We start from the raw sequence: 14,846 nt of genomic DNA on the forward strand, positions 1-14,846 counted from the left end.
GAAGCGGGGAAGGTCATGGAGGCTGCTGCTATCTGCTACGGGGTCAGCAGGGACAGTCCGTAGCAAAGGCCCGAGAAAGGAAAGAGCAGGCCGTGGGGGCCAAGAATGCCCCAGAATGGGGGTGCCTGGGTGGCTCGGTCAGTTAAGCGTCTGATTTCATGGTGTGTGGGTTCGAGCCCGGCATCGGGATTCTCTCTCTCCCTCTCTCTCTCTCTCTCTGCCCCTCCCCCTCCTCTCACACTCTCTCAAAATAAATTTTTAAAAAACCAGGAGATTGCTCCAGAAAAAGGCTGGGCCAGTCCGGTGTTCCGACAAGGGGGCTCACTGGGTGTGCTAGAGCCGCCACAGGAGGCAGGGAGGCTGGAGGAGGAGGTGGCAGGAGACGAGGTCAGAGAGGCTGTGGGCCAGAGGAGGCACCCGGGGGGACTGTGCTGCCCCGGTGGGGAGGGAAGCACAGGCGGTCTCAAGCTGGGGGGCCACGTGACTGGACGGTGTCGTCATGAGCCCTTCTGGCTGCTGGGCTGAGAATGACTGTAGGAGGGACAGGCAGGAACAGGGGAGGTGGCCAGCGGTCAGTGGGACATCTGGCCATAATGGCATTTGGACCCGGTTGGTAGCCATGAAGGTGTGAAGGGGCCGGGCTCTGGATGCTTCTACCAATGCGAGCAAAGCGTCTGCTGACAGGCTGCACGTGAAGGGAACAGAGCCCCCCTCCTCCCAGCAGAACCCACATGCCCCTGCTCTACATCTGGACACCGGGCAAAGGGAATGAGTCCTGGGCCCCGGGACATGGGACGAGCCGGGAGATGGGTGCAGGTCACTTCTGTTCCCGGAGGGGAATGCACAGAAGGCGAGGGAATGAAACCGTGCTGGGGGCTGCGGGGTGCGGGCGCCGAGCCAGGCCCCTCACTTATGCCCTCAGCAAACCTTCACCACTGGGCTGTGCAGTGGGCCCAGCCCCGGTTCGCGGATGGGGGCCTGGACAGCCTCAGAGTCTCTGCCCGGGGGACTGCCCGGGAGCCGGGGGCGGGGGACAGGACTCGCACTTGGCCATCCAAGGCCAGAAAATTCCAGTGTTTCCCCCGGTCCTAGAATAAAAAGGTCTCCCTGCCATGAGCTGCAAGCCTCCTTCAGCTCACCTGCGTTACCGACTCAAAGAACAGTCTCTGCTGTTCCTTCAGTTTCCTCTTCCCTCCTCCCTCGGTTTTAAGTCTCTGAAAACGAGCAATTGTATGGGAAAGAGCTGCATACAAAATCATTTAGCGAATGTAATAAAATACATTCACACTTACATAGATACATTGGAAATCCACCAAAAGGTGAACAGATTCTCTAGAAATTTGCATTTTCTTTTTCTTATTAAGTTTTGAAAGTTTATTTATTTTTGAGAGAGAGAGACAGAGAGACAGAGAAAGAGAGAAAAAGTGGGGGAGAGGGGCAGAGAGAGAGGGAGACACAGAATCTGAAGCAGGCTCCGGGCTCCGAGCTGTCAGCACGCAGCCCGACACGGGGCTTGAACCCACAAACCATAAGATCATGACCTGAGCTCAAGTCAGATGCTTCACCGACTGAGCCAGCCAGGAGCCCCTAGAAGTTTGTGTTTTCTTCATTGGTCTTTTCTGGACTTTCCAGATTACCCAGCGTATATAGGAGGCATTACCGCACGAGGTTGACAACCTTGGGCTCTGGGGCTGAGCAGCCTGGATTCGCCATTGGCCCCACAACCACTCTGATCTAGGGCGGTGCCTTGGCCTCACGTTCTCATCTGTAAACTGGGGATGATCATAACGCCTGCCTCCTCCTCCCCTCGTGGGCTGTTGCCAGGACCCAGGGAGGGCCGTACACCACATTCCGGCACATCGTCAGGGTTGAACGAATGAGCCTGTGTGACTTTTAAAATCACGGGGTGCAGAGTATTTTTAGAGGAATATTTTTTAAATAATCAAAAAGCCAGGGTGGGGGCAGGAGAATTAAAACTTGTTCTAATCTTCAAAGCAAGTGAGTCTGAGGCTTCCGGGTTGGGAACATTTCAAAGCTTCCTGGAATCTGTCTTCATTCGGTGCCCGAGCACTGGGGAAAGATGATAAACAGGCCTGCAGCCAGAGTCAATTAAAAGCCAGCGGATGTGGGGAGACATTCCTCGGGAAATAAGCAGAGCTCTGCCGTGCTCCAGTTGTGTGCGTGATGGAGTTTGGAGGCGCACGCGTGTTGGGGGGGTGGGCAGGTGTGTGTCTGTGTGGGCTGCATTCGTGTTTTGTGGGGTCGAGGCCCTGAGTCCCCGATGCGGGCACGACTAAAATGGCGGCACGAACGCCTCTCGGCTTTCACCTCCGGCCCTCGGCTGGTGTGTGGGCCGGGTGCCGGGGAGCCAGAGGGACAGAGGGCCCGGCGGTCAGGTCAAAGCCGTGCGTCCACCAACGGACGAGCACGTCTAAACGACTCCGGGGGCACCTGGGACACCGCTGGGGAGACAACAGTAGCCCAGATGGCCTGCACTGACCGGGCCTGCCAGGATCCTGCCCCGGTGACAGTCCTTGTCCCCGGGGTGGGTGCTGCGGCCTCCACACCCCCTCCCCCGCCCCGGCCTCTGCTCTGCGAGACAGAGGAGCTGGAAGGAGGGGAAGGACTCAGCCCACTACTGCTGGCTTTGGAAGGGGGGGGAGGGCCGTGAGGGGACCGTGGCCGGCCTGTGGGAGCTGGGAATGTCCTGCGACTGACAGCCAGCGAGGCAATGGGGGGCCACAAGGAGCTGCATTCTGCCGAGACCCCAAGTGAGCAGGAAATAGATCCTCCCCTCCGGGGTTGAGAAGATTCTGGAAGGAAGCCAGAATAGGGTCCCCACGGGGAAGACAGGCTTGCCGACACCCTGCTCTTCACCCACAGAGACCGAGGTTGGAATTCTGATCCACAGAATGGGAAGATAATACATTTCTGTTGTGCAGGCTGCTAAGCTTGTAGTAATTTGCTACGCCTGCAATAAAATATTAATACAACCCCCTTGAATATTCTCATCAGCTCGTGAACCTGAGAAAACTACCAAAGGGTAGAGAAGAACCATCTGGAAAAGTTCAGTGGGATAGGTCCCGGGGGTCACACAAGGCCTGGCCTCTTGCACTGCCTCAGGGTGGAGCCGCGTCTGGCTGCCCCAGCACCCTGCCCCAGCACCCTGCCCTAGCACCCTGCCTCAGTACCCAGCACCCTGCCTCAGTACCCTGATTCAGCACCATACCCCAGCACCCTGCCTCAGCACCCTGTCTCAGCACCCTGCCTCAGCACCCTGCCCCAGCACCCTGCCCCAGCACCCTGCCCTAGCACCCTGCCTCAGTACCCAGCACCCTGCCTCAGTACCCTGATTCAGCACCATACCCCAGCACCCTGCCTCAGCACCCTGTCTCAGCACCCTGCCTCAGCACCCTGATTCAGCACCATACCCCAGCACCCTGCCTCAGCACCCTGTCTCAGCACCCTGCCTCAGCACCCTGCCCCAGCACCCTGCCTCAGCACCCTGCCCCAGCACCTTGCCCCAGCACCCTGTCTCAGCACCCTGCCTCAGCACTCTGCCTCAGCACCCTGTCTCAGCACCCTGCCCCACCACTCTGCCCCAGCACCCTGCCTCAGCACCCTGCCCCAGCACCCTGCCTCAGCACCCTGCCCCACCACTCTGCCCCAGCACCTTGCCTCAGCACCCTGTCTCAGCACCCTGCCTCAGCACTCTGCCCCAGCACCCTGCCTCAGCACCCTGATTCAGCACCACACCCCAGCACCCTGCCTCAGCACCCTGTCTCAGCACCCTGCCTCAGCACCCTGCCCCAGCACCTTGCCCCAGCACTCTGCCTCAGCACCCTGCCCCAGCACTCTGCCTCAGCACTCTGCCCCAGCACTCTGCCTCAGCACTCTGCCCCAGCACCCTGCCTCAGCACCCTGCCCCAGCACCCTGCCTCAGCACCCTGCCCCACCACTCTGCCCCAGCACCCTGCCTCAGCACCCTGCCTCAGCACCCTGTCCCAGCACCCTGCCTCGCACGTGAAAATCACCACTGGCCTGAGAATGGATGCAGAATGGACACAAAAGCCGAATCAGGGCAATTTTCCACTTACCTACACTGGCAAGGCCCTGCCTGCAGACAGACCCACTGCTTAGAGGAGGAAAACAAACAAAATAGGAACAACCTCAGGTCCCTCAATAGGAGCCATACCATGAAAGACTATATTAAACGGTTTAAGAATAGGGGCGCCTGGGTGGCTCAGTCAGTTAAGTGTCCGACTTTGGCTCGGGTCATGATCTCACTGTGCATGAGTTCAAGCCCTATGTCGGGCTCTGTGCTGACAGCTCAGAGCCTGGAGCCTGCTTTGGATTCTTTGTCTCCCTCGCTCTCTGCCCCTCCCCCCTTCTCTCTCTCTCTCTCTCTCTCAAAAATAAATAAACATTAAAAAAACTAAAAATAAAAGGAATGACATGGGTCCAGGGTACTTGGGTGGTTCAGCTGGCTAAGCATCCCACTCTTGCTTCCGGCTCAGGTCACGATCTCAGGATTTCATGTGTTTAAGCCCCACATCAGGCTCCGTGCTGATAGTGTGGAGCCCTCTTGGGATTCTCCGTCTCCCTTTCTCTCTGCCCCACCCCCACACATACTGTCTCTGTCTCTCTCAAAATAACTAAATAAAAACTAAAAACTAAAAAAAAAAAAAAAAAAAAGAATGTCGTGGGTCCAGATGTGTGATGTAGAAAGTTCTGCGGTTCTCCAGGATACCAGGATGTGAAAAAGCACATTGCAGACAGGCACAAAGAGAGTAACAATGTTTCCTTTTGGAGAAGAAGGAAAATGGAGATTTATATATGTATCTCACATCTGTTTTTATCCATGACATACATAGATATATAACACAGAGTCACAAAAATGCGTGAGAGGGGGTCCATTTTTCACAGAGCCGCCGGGCAGTCCTTTTAGAACATAAATGGGCCCATGCCATCCCTCGTCCCCAAGGCTCCAGCACCTTCCGCTCCCTGAGAAGGGGACACAAGTGTCCTCCGTGGCCTGCAAGCCTCTCTGTGCTCTCGCCAGCTGCTCTCCAGACCTGTACTTGCCCGCCTGTCCTCCTGGGTGTCCACAGCCAGGCAGCCCCCTGCCCCCCCAGCCTCAGAGCCCCCGCCCCCCGCTCCACCCCTCCCAGAGCCCCTCCCCTGCATGACTTCTGCGGAACTGCCTCCCGGGGAGGGGCTCTGACCACTGTGGGGACAGTGACCCTTTTTCGCCCCGGCAGCTTCGCTCCCCTTACCCGACTTTATCGTCTAAAGAACGTTTGTGGGGGCACCTGGGTGGCTCAGTCGGTTGAGCACCCGACTTCAGCTCAGGTCGTAATCTCACGGTTCGTGGGTTCGAGCCCCACGTCAGGCTCTGTGCTGACAGCTCAGAGCCTGGACATTGCTTTGGATTCCGTCTCTCCCTCGCTCTCTGCCCCTCCCCTTCTCGTGCCTCTCTCTCTCTGTCTCTCATAAATAAATAAACATTTAAAATTAAAAAAAATAAAGAGCACTTGTCACCACCCGATCATTTGCATCTCATTTGCATGCTTGCTTAGGGTCTCACTCCTGGGACTGGAACACACACCCTGAGTTCCTGTGATGCCATATTCCCAAGACACAGAATAACGCTGGGCCTGGCGTGTGACCTCCGTAAATATTAACGAAGTGAGTGAATGGATAATATACAGCAAACCTCACTTAGTAGTTGCCTCTCAGGAGGGGCAAAGACTGTTCTAGAAGGTGGTCATGGGGAACCGTAGCTTGATCGGTAAGGTCTAGACCATTTACCGTGAGAATGCGCCCATGGATTGCTTGAGAAAATAAACACCAACGAACGTTAGGAGAAAGGCCGCGGCGAGCCACCGCGATGAGTCCTGTGCAGGAGGAGAGGGGCTCCTCTGGGAGCGCACGGGAATGTGAGCTGGGAGAACGGGGAGCGGAAGAGTGGTCAGGGGAGAGGAGAGGAGGGGCAGTGTGCCAGGCAGAGGGTGAGATGACCCCGTCTCCACCCGCAGGAGGCAGGGCTGAGCATCAATGCCGCCTGGAGGGCCGGTCCGAGAAGATGGCAGGAGCCCGGGCTACAGTAGAAACATAGATGGTTCCCTGCTTCCCCCACTGAGAAGGTCTCCATGCGAAGCAAACTCAGCACAAGTTGTGTAAGGGGAACAGGCATCGCGCTTGGCTCTCCTGGAGCATCTCTTGTCCCACCGCGTGGCCACAAGTGGCTTGTGACCTGGGACGAGTGCTCAGCTGGGAGCCCAGCAGCCCTGCCCTGGGGCTCGCCCTCAAAGGCCCATCTTGAGTCGGGGTTGAGGAAAGGGAGGGACTGTTAGTGGGTTTGGGGGGATGAAGGGAGGGAGGGAAAACAGCAAAGGCCACCCACTGCTTCCTCATCCCTGGGGAGACACTAAGCCCCATGGCCCCTGCAGAGTTTCGAATGGTCCCCCACCTGCTCCTTTCTTCCCTCCCTACATGCCCTCCCTTGTCTGACTCCCTTCTCGCCTCTTCAGGCCTGTGTTGATTCCTTCCTTCCCCCCGGTCCCCCGGGGCCATGCTCTCGGTGGCCCTCAGGCCTTGGTAAATGCCACGCATCTGGCTGAAGCATGGGCACCTTTAAGGCCGTGGCTTCAGAATGTCCAGCAGCCCGAGGAAGCCTGACCTCACAGCCCCTGGAAACACCGACATCCCTTGGTATTGGCATTGCCCGGTGGTCTTCTGCTGCATCAGACTGGGAGACAGGGCGGGGCTTGGATGGAGTCATGCTTGCCTCAGGCCTCAGGGCAGAATGAGTTCTCAGTAATACAGGACACATTAAAAAGAAAAAAGGGTTGGACTGAATGTGCTAGACTCCACGAAGAAAACGGTAAGTACGCTATTTCCTCCACATCCTAGGGAGGCTTATAGAGCGTCTCACCTGCAGGAGGAGAGGACCTCCAGAGAGGACATCGAGGTGCTCTGTGCTGAGGCTGTGCTGTCACAGATGGGGACAAGATGCCATCACAGGGCCAGAGTCAGGAAAGACTTCCAGAGAGCGGCCTTGCACGCTGGGGGAGGATACAGGGCCTTGGGGCTCACACTCCCAGTTTCAATGGAATCCCAGAACCTGGGTCAAAATTCCCGTTCCCTGCTGATGGGACATGGGGGTGGGAGGGCCGCTGATGGAGCTCAGGGTTAGCGGCATAGAGCCTGTATTCAGGGAGGACGTTTTCCAGCCTCTCCAAGAAGGGCAGCTGGACCAAACTGAACGCCCATCGTGGCCGAGGTAGAAAGCATTCATTGCTTTTGCAAGCTCGAGAAAGATCATCCAACTTAATTAAGATCGCCCCATCCTGGGAACATCCATCAGTTGTCGGCATGGCAGGAGCAGGCAGGGGAGGAACAGTGAGAGGCGAGAACGGAGGCCTGGGAGGGGGGCGAGAGGGGCAGCTGTGTGGAGCAGGAGCACCCCCCACACACCGGAGGGTCTGCTAAATGTTCCTGGGGTCCCAGCCTCGGGTGCCCACAGTGGAGGGCAGGGAGCAGAGAGCAGCATCTTAATTAACCCCCAGGGAGCGCCCTGGCCCCAGCATCACTCTCCGCTTTCAATCGCTCAATCCTCCTAATTCCTCAGCAATTTAATTAAAGGATCTTCCCCTTTACGATCATGTCTCAGTTTCCTCAGAGCAGAACGAACAGAATTCGGAGGCACCAAGGCTGATTCGACTGCAGTTGTCTCCCCATCAGGACAGAAAGGACCCACGCTCTCTGCGTCCAGGCCCCTTATACAGAGCAACAAATCGAGGCCCACGGAGAAGAAGGGCCACCCAGGAATCAGATAGCGACAGACCCACCCACCTCCATCAGCTGTAGAAAGGGCTGTGCTCTTCAACCCGAGAACCCAGTTTACTCCCCTTTAAGATGACATGATATTTGTGAAAATGAAATTATGATTATAAAGGTGCCCGGTTGCTAGAAATCAAAACAAAACACAAATCCCTTTGCCGTTTCTATGAACTTGGCCCCGCAGACCCAGGCATCTAGGACAGGGGTCAGTAAACTATGGTCTCTGGCCCACGACCTATTTTTTTGTAAATAAAGTTTTACTGGAACACAACCACGTGTACTGGTTTACGTACTGTCTATGGCTGCCTTCAGGTTATGACAGCTGAGTTGAATAGCTCCAACAGACCGTATGACCCACAAGCCCTCAAATATCTATCTGGTTCTTTGCAAGAAACGTTTTCCAAGTCCCAGAGAGGTGCAGAAGCCCATGATTCAATCCTCCAAGGCCCAAAGGAACCAAAATAACCATCCTACAGCAAAGAGAGTAACAACGGCTATCAAATATTGAGTATGCACTCTGTGCCACCAGATGACAAGGACACCAGATGACAAGTTTTGGAATATTGCCACCCTTAATCCTTGGACTAAACCCTGCAGCTGGGAAGTAACATCCCCACTGCGGAAGAGCTCGCTGAAACTCAGTGAGGCTAAGGAATTTGCCTGGGGTCACGGAGCCTCACTCCAGGCTCCACCTGCTGTCAGACCCCTTCGCCAAGAGCTGACACCTTCTTTCCCCGGGCGTGGACCAGAGTGCAGAGAGCTGGGTGCGACCTCAGAGGTCCTCCGGGACCAGCCCCTGGCCCTAGGCTAGGGAAGCTGAGGCCCAGACAACAGAAGAGACCTCCAAGGTCACTCGGACAGTCTGTGGCAGAGACGGGGAAAGGGCCCGAGGCCTCTGGCTCCCGATGCAGAGCCGCATCCATCCGATCAGGCCGAACTTCAGTCGCACGCAGGACGGACGGATGGGGCACCTGGAGTCAGGTGAGGCACCTGCACAGTAGCCGTGGACAGGAGTTTCATCATCCCCATTTATCAGATAAGGATAACCGAGGCCCAGAAATAGAAAGGAATGGGTCCCAGGACACACATCTCATAGAGCCGAGACACGAACACTGGCTCCCCTGAACGTGAGGTCTGTTGCCTCCCACCTCCCCAGACGGCCTGCACACCCACTGCCCACCTGCACCCACCCTGGGCCAGTGGCTTGGGTCATCCAGGGGGCTCCTAGCTCCCCCTGCTGGCTTGTGACGGCCACAGCGCCATTTCTCAGTTTCTCTAGTTCAAACCCTGCTCTGGCCCCACGCTGACTCCCACGGGGTGGGGGTGGGGGTGGGGGTGCACTCACAGGTCACAGTGAGGTTGCACAGGCTTCAGCACCGCTGAGATGATGGACAGCATGCAGTGGTGCAGGAACGCCGGAAAAGGCAGGTGTCGGAGCCGGGCAGCCGTGCGTTCAAATCCCCGCCCGCCCAGACGCCCACCCATCTCCCGCAAAGGCCTGTGTTCCTCGCAGAACCGTGATTCCACGCTGTGAAGTGGGGTGGCCACAGGCTACCTGTGGGGATCAGGAGGGACTGTAAGCAGGCACGTAGAGGAGCCACGGGCACCCTCTCTGCCTTCACCTCCCACAGCACCCGGGGTCTGCCGGCTCGGGATTCTGCCCTGTCCTGTGCCGACTTCTCAAGCCGTTCCAAACCTTGGTCTCCCAAACACCTTACAATGGGGAGAAGCTGTGTGTTGCATATTTTCTATATGCCCCGTTGGGGGCTTTTACCGGATGTTCAACAGACATCCCTCGACTCTTAACTTTTCTCACCAGCAGCCAATGAGGGGAGAGGGGCGGGAGCAAATTACATTGGCCTTGGGTGGGCAGGAGCGGGTCCCAGCGCTGCCCTGAGAAGCCTCACTGGGAGACACTGGCCGTACCTAACTGCTCTGTGTTGCAGACGTCATTCTGAAAGTGGAGGAGGTCAGATCTGATCAAAGGCTCTCTTAAATGGGGACTCACGAGGGGCGCCTGGGTGGCTCAGTCGGTTAAGCGTCCGACTTCGGCTCAGGTCATGATCTCACGGTTCGTGAGCTCGAGCCCCATGTCGGGCTCTGTGCTGACAGCTCGGAGCCCGGAGCCTGCTTCAGATTCGGTGTCTCCCTCTCTCTCTGCCCCTCCCCCACTCGTGCTCTGTCTCCGTCTCAAAAAGAAATAAACATTAAAAAAAAAAAAATTTAATGGGGACTCACGAACCCCCTGCAACTGCCCTGAGGTTGCGTGTGTGTGGCTTCCTGGGGGTAGAAGGTCTGTGGCTTTCATCGGAACCCCCAAAGGGCTCAGTGGCCCTGCCACACACTGCCGTTCTCAGACCGTGTGTCCAGAACACTGGCCTCCACCATTTGTAGAACCATAATTGTAAGTATAATTTGCAAGGTAATGATATAAGTAATGTGTAGTTATACATGCAATTGTCATTTGGCCCATCGTAAGCCTTTGACAATGGATTGGCATCCCTTGGGATATTTTATGGCTAAAATCTGATCATTTTTTGGTGTCGCCTGTAGCCTCTCCCAGGACAGCTGTTGACGGGGCATATGCCATTTTGGCGGATGTTTTGACCATGAGTGTATGTGCTGCGTACAAATAAATGTGTTCTGAACCTTTTAATCTTACGGATACGTGTTTTACAAATGGGTTTCCAAGGAACAGAGATCGTTCTTGCTTTTTTTTTTTAAATTTAATGATAATAATGATAATAATAAGGCCTGTGCCCTTTTCTGAGCCGGGTGCCCTCAAGTCCCTCCCTCTTCGACAGCTGGGATCTGGTGGGAGTTCTGGGGTTCACACAAGCCTCATGTTCCGCTCCCCTCCGAGCCCATGCTTCCTGAGGGCAGAATAAACACTGTTCGGATGAACGGAACAGGGAACAGAGAGCGTGCGCACGGCATCCGTCCCCCCCCCCGCGCACACATTCAGGGCTGGACAGGCTGGAGGACGCTCAGTTGTAGACACTCACCCCCCGTCAGCCTGGACTCAAACCATACGATTTCAACCACATGAAGAGTTCCAGCACACATTCCGCGTTAGAGCTCTGAAAACACCGTACCGATGGAGACGGGCAGCTTGCCGTGTGGACACATCATGGACGAGCCGCTTGCCGTGTGGACCCATCATGAAAAGAGGGTACCTTGAGGCCTGCAGCCACCTGGGTCCCTCCATGTGATCAGCCCCAATTTGAGAAATGACTTCTTGTACCTTCTCGTTGTGTTCACGTGTTCTTCTGATTTCATTTAGTTGTCTGTGTTCTCCTGAACCTCGCTGAACTTCTCTCTTTTTTTTTTTTTTTTTAAGTTTATTTATTTTGAAAGAGAGAGGCGGACAGAGAGGGAGACAGAGAACCCCAAGCAGGCTCCGCGCTGTCAGGGCAGAGCCTGACGCGGGGCTCAAACCCACGAACCGTGAGATCATGACCTGGACTGAAATCAGGAGTCTGACGCTTCACCGACCGGGCCACCCAGGCGCCCCTCACTGAACTCCTCTGAGACGATTATTCTGAGTTCACTGTCAAGCATTTAATGAGTCTCTGTTCCTTGAAGGTCTGTTGCCGGGGCTTCGTCAGTGCCTTGGATGGCGTCACGTTCGCCCGATTCTTCAGGACCCTCATGGCCTCTGGCTGCTGTGTGTACGTCTGGAAGGGCAGAGCCCTTCCATTCTTCCCAGACCGTCTTCTCCCGCCTGGTGCCTGGACCGACGGGGTTGGGAGAGAGCTGGGGTGCAGGGCTGCGGCCGCGTCCGCGGAGAGGTCCTGTCAGTAGGCCTGTTACTGGGGGACGGGCAGGCATGGCTCCCGCTGGGTCCCTGGGCTGAGGAGACCCCGGGTGAGCAGGGCTGGAGCCGGGCCCAGTCAGGTCCACGGGTGCCGGACCCGTTACCGGGGACACTGACTGGCGTGGGTCCTCCCAGGTCCCTTGGCAGATGGGACTGACGGGAGGGCCACGGAGAAGGGGGGCCAGAGCTGAGTCCACGGGGCACGGGGCCGCTTTGGGTCTGCAGCTGGGGCCACGCCACCGTCAGGGGCCTGCACCGAGGCACCGGCCTGCCTTCCCAGGGCAGCCGTCCCGGCCTCGGGCTCCGCCGGGGTTTCACAACCCCCTGCCCGGGCCCCAAGGCTCCCACAGAGGCACTTGGTCCGTGGCTGGCTGCCGCATCAGCGTTTCTGTGGCGGGGGGAGGCCTGAGAACCTCTCAGCTCTGCCCCCTACATCCACACCTTCCCAAAAAACGGCTCTCGTGCCAGGATGGCGATGTGGGGTCTGCTCTGCGCGGTGCCCGTGTCCTCCGCCGGCAGGTTTATGTGGAATGCCATTTGACCCTACCCCCACCCCGAGAGCTCCCCACCGCAGAGACTTACCAAGGAAGGCCAGGCGTGTGCACAAGGAAGGACTGAGGGAGCAAGTAACTTCAGGTTTGCAAATATCCCAAGAAAAGCTGTTTGCCACAAAGAAAGGAGACACTTCAGGACCTCCTCCAAGGTCACGGGTGGGCCGGGACCAGACTCCCAGCTCTGCAGTGTCCAAGGCTCAGGGCTTCTTCCTTCCACGGGCCGTCGGGTCTCCCAGCACTGGGGGCGGCCGGTGTCTGAATCACAGCGGAGAGGACTGAGCTGACAGCACCCTGTCTTCTCTGCTCTCTTCTCACAGATTCACAGGTGGCTGCCCCCCTCAGGTTCCCCCCACCCCCAGGTGGGAGAGGCTTGTCCTACAGCAAGGGATATGCAAGGACCCAGGCGTCTCCCCCGCCCCCTTCCAACAGGAGGTCTGATGATAGGTCAGAGGCAGTAAAGGCTAGGCTGCTGTCAGGGCACAGAGCAAGAGGGGACAGGCCTTTCCCAGGAGTGCAGCGGGGACCTCAGCCCCCCTAGGATGTCCCCTCGGCGTTTCACAGGCTCACTTGTCCTGTATAATTGGAGCAGTCTCTTTCCCTCTCTGGGCCTCAGTCTGCTCATCTATAGAATGGGGCTGCTGGCCTGTCCTCCCCTCCAATCCCTTTGGCTTTGGAACCCTGGGCCCTGCGTGCAGTCTCTGCTCTGCATCGCTGTCCCTCTTGATCCCTGCAAACCGGGGAGTCTCCCCTGGACTCCTCCAGCCTCTGGGGCTCCTCTGGCCCAAGCCCACCCTCCAGCTCCGCTGACACCATGCCTGCAACACAGTGATTGCGGAATGAAGACGATGACAGCCATCGTTAAGGACCGTGGTAGTTAGCCCTGGTCGGATGCTTGTGTGGGCCAGGAAAAGGGTAAGGAAGCCTCCCCGCGGCTGGATGAGGAGCGTCCCACCACGATAACCACTTCAGAGATGAGAGAACTCGGGCTCGGGGACAACACGTGACGCACCCGCCAGTACCCGGTGAACCCGTGACTCCAACCCAGGACTGTGACCTCAGACCCTGCGGAAAATATACCCACACTTCCTCTTCCCAGAGGGCCAGCTGAGAGGTTTTCAGAGGCCCCCCAGACCAGACTACTACAGTCACCACGCTGGGACCCGCGAGCGACAGAAGCCAGGCGGTCTCGCTTCCCGCCACGGCCTACAGGACCTGTGTTTCAAGGCCAATTCCCGTCCAGGTATCTGGGTAGGTGCTTGGGACCTAAGCGCCCGTCACAGGGGGCTGTGCCCCTAGTGCTGTCTTATTAGCCTCTCCTGGTCCACCAAGAGCCCCCTGGGGGCGAGGCTGCTGCAGGGACGGGGCTCCGTCACCTACGGGTCTGGTCCTGGGACAGTCAGAAGAGACGCGCTGAACGGCAGGACCAAGGCCGCACGCAGGCAGGGGGAGGCAGCAGGCGCCACAGGCGACTCTGGCCTGACACGTCCTTCTTCTGTCTACACAGACCTTCTTTCTCCCTTTTGTCTGCTTTGTGATAGTTAATATACCAAAACCGTCACTGCCTTCTTAGCCTGCAGGAAGTGTAACAACCGTTATCTACCACAAACCACCCAAGCCTTAAATTGCAGCAGGAGCAGTGACAGTGATAGATTAGAATTTTTTAAATCAAACGCCAACGTGGCCCCGTCATGGCTAAGAGAAGGGCCGAGCTGACTTGAAAATAATTTACTTAGCAAATTTTGTGATGCATGGTAAATTAAGTCCCCCTCCAGCATGCTGTTTTATTTCTCCAGCCAAGTATCCGTCTGCTTAATTGATTCCCAAAGATTTCCTCCTCCGCCTTAAAACTATCATCACGGGGGGAGACGGACGGGCGAGGCCGGGTTCCATCCAAGGACGAGATGGGACAGTTCACTTTGAAATTTTAGAAGGGGTGGGGGAGACGGATTTGTCATCAAAGAGTTTTTTTTTTTTTTTTCTCCCCTCCAGCCTTGAAACATGGGAGCTGAAGAACAAGGGGAAAATCATCAGTGACAACGGCTAATGAGTTTTAAATCCTTATTACAAGAAAAATTAATTTGCTAAATTAGCCCTGTAGACACCGGTTAGAAAATGAGTCACCATCTCCTCAAAACTGTGACACTCAGAGCAGGTAAGGTGGGTCAAACTTGCCGTGGCCCGGCCACGTTGTGCGGCCACATCGGGAGGCCACGCCTCGTCACCGAGCACGGTCTCCAGGGGCCAGAGCCGTCCTTCCACTCCGAACACTGTGGTAAGCACAGCACAAAAGTCATCCCCGTGAATCTCGCTACCCCTGGGGCTGTTTTCTACATTCCCCGAGGCATCTGCGTCCACGGGATGGGCCGGAACACCCGCGCCTCACAGCACTGTGCTGTGCTAAGTGGACTGGAGGCATGTCTGGTCCTGTCGCAGGAAGCTGTTCACACCCTGTGGCCATCCCTCTCTAGCCCCCCTAGCGCCACGGCGAGGGGACATAACTTTCCCAAGTTACACAAGCTCTAAGCAGTGGAGTCAGGCCCAGGTATGTCTTGCCTGGACTTCTGCTGCTCGTTCGAAAGCCTGGCCCTACGGTGACATATGGCAGCCTGGGGGGCGGGTCCCCACCCCAG

The sequence above is a fragment of the Panthera pardus genome, unplaced genomic scaffold (assembly GCF_024362965.1).
Source record: "Panthera pardus isolate Hobbes unplaced genomic scaffold, ASM2436296v1 HiC_scaffold_7, whole genome shotgun sequence".
NCBI classification, from domain to species: Eukaryota; Metazoa; Chordata; class Mammalia; order Carnivora; family Felidae; genus Panthera; species Panthera pardus.